Genomic DNA, 11,349 nt, shown 5'->3' with positions numbered 1-11,349 from the left:
AATCTAGCGTGTGCCTGAGGCTATCCGGCAAATGGCTCTGCACAGGGCTTGGGCAGGGCAGGTCCCTGGGGATCTACAGGGTGGGCGGAGCGAGCAGTTATGGCTGCTCTCACTTCCGTCCCTAGGGGCTATGCCTCACAGAGTCCCAGCAACCGCTGCATTCCTCGGAGAGAAAGCTGCCCTCGAGTTCTGACCGAGGCCAAACAGTCCTGCTTCTCCCGTTTGTGTCTGAGTCCCTAGAGACTCGCCCGAATCTGGAGCTCAGAGTCTGAAGCTCCCTCCCGATTGTAAACAACAACCGCGCCCTCTGCCGCCAGCCCGCTCCGTGCGCACTCTGCACCTGAGAATTTCACTTCAGCACTGCGCCTCCTCTGAGTCTGGGTATGATATTCTCTTTACTCCTAGTTGTAGAGCTTCCACTCAGCCAGCCCTCCTGTGGTTCTGGATGGTGTCCGTTCCGTGTTTCAGGCATAATTTGAATTGGTTGTTCAAAGCAGCAATCTCTGGCGTTAACCTATGCCGCCATCTTGGTTCCTCCCCTATACACATACTTTTAATTTGGCTTTATCCTGCTCTCTATTTCCAAAATCAGTTCTCATTTTACATAAAAATGTTTTCACATATACATTCACATATATGAGACTGCCCTTTCAGTAGGATTTGAGTCTCTCCTAATGCTTTCAACTAATTTCTTGTGTCAGAGACTATACAAGGTATGGCCAAAGTAGGTTTACAGTTATGAGTACATGAAACACAGTTTGTTCTTGTATTATTATCTATTAATTATTGCATTATTTTCCATATGAGCAACTATAAACCTACTTTTGTTACACCCTTTTTTAACTTCTCTACCTTTCAACATTTACATGTGATTACTTGTCTTGCAGGTTTAGGGACATTCATAATTCAAGGAAGGAGAGACTAAGCTATAAAATACAACTAGAATATTGAGTCATAGGCTAATAACAATCATTTAATTATAAAGGATACATTTTCATAGACAATAATCCCCCCACTTTTTCTAAAATTACCTATAAATTTGACTCTAAAAAAATCTAAGATTTTTCTAATGTTAGCCTTTAAAAGACAAATCTATTTGCTTGTTCAGCTTTAAAATAAAACTATAAATTAAAAGTGTGATTTTGATATGGCCATGAATTTACTAAAGGGATTGCTTTAAATAGAAGAACCACTAAAAAACTTAAAATGTAAAGAATTGTCATTCTGTCCATCCATTACTTACCTAGGAAGTGTGAACTGAAATGGGGACAAGAGTCCTAAGGTTTCCCTGTGGGCTCCCAGAGTCCAGTGTGAGACTAGAAGGAAATAAGAACATAGGGTTTCTAAACTAAGGACATTTTTTTTGGTGTATAATTGACATAGACCATTACCTTTTTTCAGGTTACAACATAATGATTTAATATTTGTAAATATTGTGAAATGATAACCACAGTAGTTCTGGTTAATATGTCAACATACAGTTACAATTTTTGTGTGACAAGAACTTTTAAGATCTACTTTCTTAGCAATGCGGTGTCATCATGCTGTACATTACATTTCCATGACTTATTTTTTTAAATATATTTTTATTGATTTCAGAGAGGAAAGGAGGGGGGTAGAGAGATAGAAACATTAATAATGAGAGAGAATCATTGATCGGCTGCCTCCTGCAAGCCCTCTACTGAGGATCCAGGCCGCAACCAAGGCATGTGACCTTGACTAGAATCGAACCGGGACCCTTCAGTCCACAGGCTGACGCTCTATCCACTGAGCCAAACCGGCTCGGGCTCCCATGACTTATTTTAAACTGAGTTTTATGGATCAATTTCACCAATGGGGAATATTCCAGGTTTTTAAATATTTCAATTGTACGCCTTAGGGAGTTATATAGTGTAAGAAACATTTTTCTGGGAACCATATTTCATTAATCCATAGATTACATGTTCCTTTACCAACAAGTAAACCTAAACTAGGGCCATTCTGCTAGAAATATTTTGTAAATAAGGAGTTTCCTCTGAGCAAATATTATTAGTCTATATAGGGAGTCAGCTATTGGTATGCTTACAAGGCAATCAGATTGAGCCAATTCTATTCCTTTTTCCTCTGAGGCAACCACCAGTCATGTGGAGGCAAATGAATCACATGGCAAATGCTTGAATTCATTTCTCCCAAGTTTTTATCTAGTTTTAGGACATATTAAAATAGTTTGAAAATTTTTCTTGTCTTTTTGTTTGTTTGCTTGTTTTGTAATAGAAAACCTTAGCCATGTAAATTTACTATGTTTAAATAAGTTAGCCTGGCCAGTGAGGCTCAGTGGTTGAGCGTTGACCTATGAACCAGGAGGTCACAGTTTGATTCCCGGTCAGTCAGGACACATGATTGGGTTGCAGCCCAATCCCCAGTTGGGGGTGTGCATGAGGCAGCCAATCAATGATTTGCTCTCATCATTGATGTTTCTATCTCTTTCTCCCTCTCTCTTCCTCTCTGAAATCAATAAAAATATATTTTTAAAAATAAGTTAGATAATTTATATTCATTGCATACATTGCTTAGTCACCTTTTCAGAATGCAGATAGAAAAAAAATCAATACACAAAAGAAGATGTATTATTTGCTGAGTCAATAGACTTTAGCACACAAAACCTACCACCAATTTTTATTCTGCAAATTTTTTATGTGCAAATTAATGTCTAATAATTTTTGGCCAGCAAATATGGGCTGGAATTATTTAACTCTTTTGGTTCTTAACTGTATCTTTTCCTTTCTAGGCAAATACAATTTTGAGGAAAATAAAAGTGTGAAAGTTTGTTTTTCCAAATAAACATTCTACTTTTGATCAATATGATTATTCCAACTTAATTAAACTTAGAGTACACTCCCTAACATGAGATGAGAGGGAGGAAGTCTTTGAAATATAATTTTAATGAGATAGTCCCCATTTTATTAATACTGGATATATAATTAGAGGAGTATATACACTAAGAATTCTTTAAAAATAATTCACTAATTTTGGGCTTTATTTTTTTAGTATTGTTGGGAAAATGCGATTAGGCACACAAAAATAGATTAGTGAAATATAATTAGAATCTGTCATTGACTCTCTTATCCTCTTATTCACCTTTTTTTAAGAATATATTTTTATTGATTTTTTACAGAGAGGAAGGGAGAGGGATAGAGAATTAGAAACATCCATGAGAGAGAGACATTGATCAGCTGCCTCCTGCACATGGCCCACTGGGCATGTGCCCGCAACCAAGGTACATGCCCCTGACTGGAATCGAACCTGGGACCCTTCAGTCCGCAGGCCGACACTCTATCCACTGAGCCAAACCAGTTAGGGCCCTTATTCACCTTTTGAGGCATCTTCTCTCACCAGAACATTCCTGTCTGGTCAATATGGATTTAAAACTGTGCCTATTTTCTTATATCTACAAATTATCCTTTATCAACTCTTTAGGATGAGTGTCTTCATTCTTTATTAGTAAATATTAGTAAATATTGGAAGTCTATTATTTTGTTTTCTACTTTGTACTTTTCAAGGAAGTTTTAGCAAAGTATTTTGTCTTCTTTTTACCAGAATTTTTTTTCTATTCAGACATTTTGCCTTTCTAAATTTCTATAATCAACATATTTTAAATGACCTCAAAATATTGACAGTAGAGATAACCATATGACTGTCTTCAAACTTCAACACTGTAATAAAAGGGGCCTGTCAGTGTGCCTCAGGCTTCCAGAAGAAACATAAACCAAGATTTATGTTCATCAAAAAAAGAATATTATGGGTGGAAAGGACCTCAGAGATAATATAATCAAATTCTCTAATTATGGGAAGAAGAAAATAGAGGTTCAGAGATTTTACAGGTTGGACAACATGATTCGCTGGAGCCCCATCCTGAAACTGCTGCTCTGTGTTGTCAAAACATTTAGTAAGCAATTTGTCAGGGTAGAGACAGATACCCTAATTGTCTTCCTAGTTTAAATAGATGTGGACATTCTCAGGGAAACCAGGGTTATTTCCAATGATCTTTAATTAGCTGCCTTTGCAGATCTAAGTGAGTTCCATGTTGTAACATTTCCCAGGCATAATGCTAATATCACAAAAATGAAGAAATGTTTTCACAGTATGTAACAGTGAATGATAAAAGTAACAAAGACAGCTTGAAAGGAATAAGTGCCTGCATACAGAGAAGCAAGGCATGAAATACATTAAACATGATTTTTTTTCTACATTTCAAGCAATTACTTTTCTTTGAGGCATTTTGTCTTTTCTTTCTTAAGAAAATGGCAATACAATTCAGAATGACTATGGAAAGGTTTATGCCATAGTAGAAATCTTATTGGAGAGTTTATTTTTCATCCATTACAGAGTAATTCCACATAATTATCAATGTTATTGCACAGATATAGGACTACCTAAGAAGAATTTGGACATTTTATTCAAAGCAAACATCTGGGGTTATTTAAATTCTGAGATTAGGAAAAGTTGTAAATGGAGACAACAATGACAATACTTGAAATAATTCATTATAGTTACAAATTTTTTCTATCTTTCAACTTATTATTTAGGATAGAGCACAAGAATAAATACTGTTACAAAGGTAACATTTTCAATAAATCAAAATTTCAAAAAGTAATGGCAATAAAAAAAATACATGCAAAAGTACAAGTGGAAAAGAAGCCCTCTCCAACTAGTAAGCTTGGTGATCATGCTATTCACCTTATGAAAAATAGATATTCCCTAATTTGGGAAGTATAAAATCTGTATAAAGCATATAGAACTATACACTCTATGAAATTGAACTAAGAACTGGTAAGTCTTTTTAACCTTCACATATAGACAGTATTTGTATCTTAATATTCCTCCCAAATCATAAACAAAAAAGTGTTATATAATTTTATTCAGAAGACATAGTTCTTTCAAGCACAATAATTTAATTTCCTTAAATCAGTTGCTCTGCTCTGAAACTATTGTCCTAAAGAAAAAAAGGGCAGGATCACATTAACTTTGTGAGGAGATGATTGGTATCTCCATTTTTTCATAATTTCATCATTGGAATTCATTTCACAGCTATAATATGAAGTACATATATATGTATAGAGCACTACATTTCTATTATTTCTTCCACTGTGCATGACGGTGTCATTTTTCCCTTTTATAAATAGTATAAATACTTTTTCAAACTGAAAAATAAAATATGTGAAAATAATTTGGAGAGCTTGAGCATGGTTTCCATGACGACATAAAACACTTTATTGGTGTATATTTACCATACTCTAGAAAAATGCAGTGCTGTTTTTTTTTTTAATACTATGCCCAATGTTTTTTCTGTGGATTTGAAAGAACAATAATCTTAATGTTTAGTAGAATTTGGTTTAACAAATCCATGTACCATATCCTTTTTGATCATTTAAAAATCAATAAATTCTTTCTCCTTCCTTCCCACCCTTTCTCCTCCCTCCTTCCTTTTATCCTTCCTTTCCTACCCCAACCCCTTTCATATTAGAGTTGAATTGTGAAATTTCAGCAAAAGTCAGACATTAAATGCTTGGTTTCTACAACTGATGTCTTGAAAGTGTGGCAACTGTATTTCTGTTATAGATCTGGTCTGTGTATTAGAGAAGCATCTACAGCTGTGTATGAAAAGCTGTGCTCTTCTTTGAGATTATCTCCAGTCTCCTCTTATTTCCACCTATATTTTCAGAGATTTAGGCATATATGTTTGAAGAAAAAGAAAAGAGCACCTAAATTAGTGTCTTGCTGTTTGTTACTAATGTCTCAGGAACTGGATAACCAGTCTGGTACTCTAGGTCAAGTTAAGGAAAGAGCAAGAATAAAAGCTCATTATTTCAATTTTATTATATGTCAAGAATTCAAACTTGAATAACTATTTTCTTATTTAGGACAAGGTGTGTGGAGTGGAATGGGGGCTCCCTTTGGTAGGATGTGTCACACTGCAGCACTTGCAATATGTACAGTAAGCTATGTGGCCTAAAGGGATTATGTGTCTGCTAATACCTAGGATTTTGAGAAAAAGAAAGGCACCCCCAGGCAAAGTGAAGATGTGTGTAATTTGAACATGGAGGAGAAAAGATCCTGGAGCCAGAGTGGCTGGGCATTGCAGGAAGGAAGAGATGTGAGAATATCCAGTTATTTCCTGTTTGAGAGAGAGAGAGAGAGAGAACAGGTAAGTCCAAAGCAGTGGTTCCCAAATATGGCTACACAACATCATCACCTAGAAAGCTTTAAAATAATACCTATGTGCAAGTCCCACCACAGAGCAATGACCAGTTTCTGGGATCAGAGTCCCTAGAGTTAGTCTTTTAAACAATGGACCTACGCTATTGCAGTGTGCAGCAAAAGCTAAAACCAGCTTTGAGACCACTCTCTAAAAGTGACATCACACTAATTCAGAGGATAAATGTACACTTTGGTCAATAGTAAATTTGAAATTGCTTATTAGTGCATTTCTGTGGTTTATTTTGCTGTGTTTCTGCAAATTATTTTTTTAAGCATCTGTGTGGTTAAGGATATATTTGTCTTCATGTAACCAAGCTTTATACAATATATTGTCTTACTATAACAGTTGTATTTACTTGAAGTACAGGGACTTGATGTCATCTTACAGGTAATGTATATTTGAATGACCCCCAAAATTTTCTTCACTATTATAATCTATGAAGTCCAGAAGAGTAGGACGCAATGTAAATTCTGCCATTGAATAATTCACGTCTTCCTTATGAGGTTCCATGTAAAGGTTACAGGTATGCTGCAAGACCTGGTCCCCTCTGCCCCTTTGAGACAAGGTAGAGCCTGGGTACTGAGAGATCCCTGATGCTATAGGTCTGTCTGTAAATAACGTCATTTACATGATCAGAAAAGTCTAAAAAACAAAACCCATAGCCAACAGGTACAAGCAATATGAAGGAATTTGCTACCCCCTATAAAGGTAGCAAGGCCAAAGAGAGGCTCTCCCATCTGCCCACTTGCCATAGGTGCAGCTACAGAGGACCCAGCTGCCCAGTGTGTACAATGGATCTGATGAGATGCTGGACGGGCTCTCAAGAAGCCCAAGAAGCACTGTGAGGCCAAAGTGGTAGTGGGTGGGGAGGGCTCCTGACAGGTACAGATCTTGGCAGCAGCCAAATTTAATCTCATTTCAAGCATATAAAGTGTGAAAATATATATTCTTTTCCTCTCGGGAATATCTAGAAGCCCTCAATTCTTTTCAGTTTGCACCAGTGTGCCACAGGAGTATTATCACTTCCTGTGGACCATGACATGAAAATATTGGGAAGCACTCATGTAGTTTAATCTTGAATGTATCTGAAGCACTAGGAAGAACACACATTGGCACACAGTCAAAATAATAGCATTAATGTAGTTTTTACTATAATCCCAGAGGGTATATTTCCAACTTATGGTATCTTCTTCCTACTTTGACATCACGTCCCAGTGTCTCCTTTTTGAATTTTGGAAGACCAATAGACTCAGCACCTCACAGATCACAATTTTTAATAGGGGTCCAGTTTAAAAAGAGCTTATCAAATTCATCCTGGGAGACTTAGAATTTAGTATCATATGATAACACACATTGTACTTGAAATAAATTCTATAATACAAATAAGTATAATAAAATTGGAAAGAATATCCTAGAGCAACTAGATATTTAAATGCAAGACAGTAAACCCCTAGAGATAAGACTACTATTTGCAATGCCTATTTATGAATTCATGAGAAAACTTCTCTGAACCCAATTAGACTGGTGATAAATGTTAAAGTCTTAGAAGATTTTTAGAATAGGTGTTTTGTTTGTTTGTTTGTTCTTTAAAACTCTTTTTTAAAATATATTTTATTGATTTTTTACAGAGAGGAAGGGAGAGAGATAGAGAGCTAGAAACATCGATGAGAGAGAAACATCAATCAGCTGCCTCCTGCACACCTCCTACTGGGGATGTGCCCGCAACCCAGGTACATGCCCTTGACCGGAACCGAACCTGGGACCTTTCAGTCCGCAGGCCGACGCTCTATCCACTGAGCCAAACCGGTTTCGGCTAGAATAGGTTTTTAAAAAACTGTAAAAAGAGCCCTAGCCAGTTTGGCTCAGTGGATAGAGCATTGGCCCTCAGAATAAAGGGTCCTGGGTTAAATTCCAGGACACATACTTAGGTTGCAGGCTCAATCCCAGCCCTGGACCGGGGAGTGAGGGAGGCAACCAATCAATGTATCTCTCTGACATCCATGTTTGTCTCTCAATCTGTCTTTTCTCCTCCCTCCCACTCTCTCTAAAAATCAATGGGAAAATATCCTCAGATGGGGATTAAAGAAACTCACAAAAACTGTAAAAGGAATGACTAAGAGAACTCTATTCACCTGAACAATTCAGTTCAATGCAATTCAATTTAACAGATATCTATTGAGTGTCTATTAAGGGAACAGGGCATGGAATGTTCAAAAGCCTTGAGCATTGTTTGCCAAACATATTATCAACTGGATTATAGGAGCTATCTAATAGACAGGACAAGATTTATTTTTCCCAGTTAAGTTCCACTTGAGAGACAGAAACAGTCTATCAAAACAAAGTTGAAACTAGATAAAGCCTTTGATTGCCTTCTAAAGATATTGTTATTTGCATTTTACTTTTCCACAGAAATTGGCCTGATATTGTTTACATAATCAAAGGCTTCCTCAATTTTATCAGTTAAGTCCTAGCCCTCCACAAAATGAATATGTGTTCAACTTTGGCTTGTGGATTCTCTTTTTGTGCCCAATTCCTTTCTTCTCTGGTTCCTCCAAGAGTTATGAACCTGCTATCGAGAAGGCCTTTTCTGGCCAATCCAGCTTTGAGGTAAAGACACACTCTTTATTCGAACCAACATGCTAATTTTACCATTGGCATTTATATTTTAAATTATATCTTTTAAACGGAAAGAATGTACTATTTAAAGGATTTTACTCCTAAGTAAAAAATTCCATTTAAAAAATATTCTGGTAAAGGGCTTTTTAAAAAGTTTAAATTTCATGGCTATCTTAGTCCAATAAATCAGAAAAACAGTAAAGCACATGTTTTCCCAAGAAATGTCCAGTTAGACATAATTATTTAAGTGTAAAATATCAGCATCTATAAATATATTAAATGTAACTTATCATCAATCTACATACAGTCTCAATCATATTTTTTAATCTTCACAAATTTTATTGAAAAGTTTAAAACACTGGTAATTAAATTTGTTACAAATAAAACATGTTGTTAATGTTAAAACTCCTTTACTTTGGTAAAGAAAACTCAAACATTCTTCCTGTCAACAATTGTTTTCAAATAAGAACCATCTTTCTTCAAATTGCTTTAGGACATTCCACATTTTGCTAATGCAAGGAAAATTCTTCTTTCAGTAAGTACATTTTGATGAGACAGAAACCAGATGTAGACATTATTGTTTCCTAAAGCAACAGATTTCCAGACTGTAAAAAAAGTTCCATGAGTGTTAATATATGATAAGCTAGCTATTTGCACTAAAACCTCCAAGAACATTATAAAGTACTAAATAATTTTCAGCCTTGGAAATAAAATTAACTTACTAATGGTCACCTACTAATAATTTCCTCTCCATAAAAGAGTTTTACGGGGAATAGAATATAATTTGATTGTGTTGTGCTCCTTAGTAGGAGCAATAAAAGATACAATTAGAGAATACAAATTTGCAGCACTATCATTCTATTAGTTTGGTACTTTAAAAATATCAAATGCAAAGTAAGTCTTGGGTATTACTGAACACTCAGAGAGAGAGGTATTTTTTCCCCAAAGTGAATATAAATCTAGTTATTTTTAAAATCCATGTACAGAGCTATTCAGTCAATTCTCCTCAGATAGTTGGGAAATACCATTGTTCACTCATCAAAGACATTTCCCTCTCAGCAAATCTCAACCTTATGTCAACTATTCAACAAGTGATTTCATCAACTACTTTTCAGCTGAAGAAAAATGTGCATTCCTTATACATTAGCCATCCAGTTAAAAAAGAATATTATGCTAAGTGCCATAAGCCCATCAGAGAAAGACAAGTGTCACATGATTTCACTCATATGTGGGGTTTAATGAGCACATTGAACTGAAGCAAAACAGAGACAGACTTAAAGATAGAGAGTAGACAAAAAGCTAGGGATGAGGAGACGGGTGTTGGAGGAATGGAGGGATTGAGGGAAAAAAGCAAAAAATAAAGAACTCACAAACATGAAAAACAGTGTGTGATTTGGCGGGGGGGCGGGGAGGAGGGTAAGGGGAAATGGAAAAGGATATAGGAGAGATAAGTGGTGATGGGGAAAAATAGAGAAAAATAAGCATGTTTTATCGCGTTTCTAAAGCTTCATTCTTAGATATGAGAAATATGATTCAGTCATTGAAGGTATACTGCCTTTCAATGTATTGAAAAGAATAAGCTTTAATTATTTAGAAATACTTTATTTAGATTTAAAAATGATGTCCCACTAGATCTTTGAAAAATACTCACTAAAACATGATTTTTCAAAAACACTTACTATGAGCACATTGGAGAGCTTAGAAACTTATCCATGTGATTAAAAATATTTAGAGGATACTTATTTGTATACTAGAGGCCAAAGTACTATTTTGATCTTAATTATCTAGATAGTAACCTCAATTCTTTAATATTATCTAGCTATAATTTACTACATGATTGGGAGAGTTATTCTACGGCACAGACGAATGTGTGCATATTTTGCTATATATTTTGACTAAGTCCAAAAATAGCATGAATCCTTCTTTTCATATATGGCGAGCATACTTAGAAAACTGTGTGCAGGTTCCCAAAGCAATAATTGAATTAATTCTTTTATCTCTACCATAGGTGTAAGATGTAGAGAGTAATGACAATTTATTCAACATATGTACATATAATATCAATATGAAGCAGATTAAAAAATAGAATTCCTATTCTTTGTGATTTCTTTTTAAGTGATCACACCCCATGGTGACTGGTCTTTCTTTAAACATGAGGTAGACATATTTCTGTTACCATTTGAATACCACACAATATTAAACCTCATCCCATGGTTGACATGCTAAAATTATAAAACAATATAGTGCCACAAATCAGAGATGACTATCTTTTAAAATGTCTAAATGAAAGATCACTTACTGTTTTCCAAACTTAAGGCCAAACCTAAACTAAGTACTATCTTATGACCAGAATCTGCCTGTTCTAAACATCAGAAAGGTATCTGATTCTGGACCATCTCATTCAATTAAATCCCATGAAAACAACAAGTGAACACCTCAGTGTGTGCCCATCCACTGAGCCAGACTGGCTAGGGCTGAATCCCTTCATATGTATA

This window comes from Myotis davidii, unplaced genomic scaffold (genome assembly GCF_000327345.1).
Source record: "Myotis davidii unplaced genomic scaffold, ASM32734v1 scaffold6, whole genome shotgun sequence".
Taxonomy (NCBI): Eukaryota; Metazoa; Chordata; class Mammalia; order Chiroptera; family Vespertilionidae; genus Myotis; species Myotis davidii.
This window is presented reverse-complemented; position numbering follows the sequence as displayed.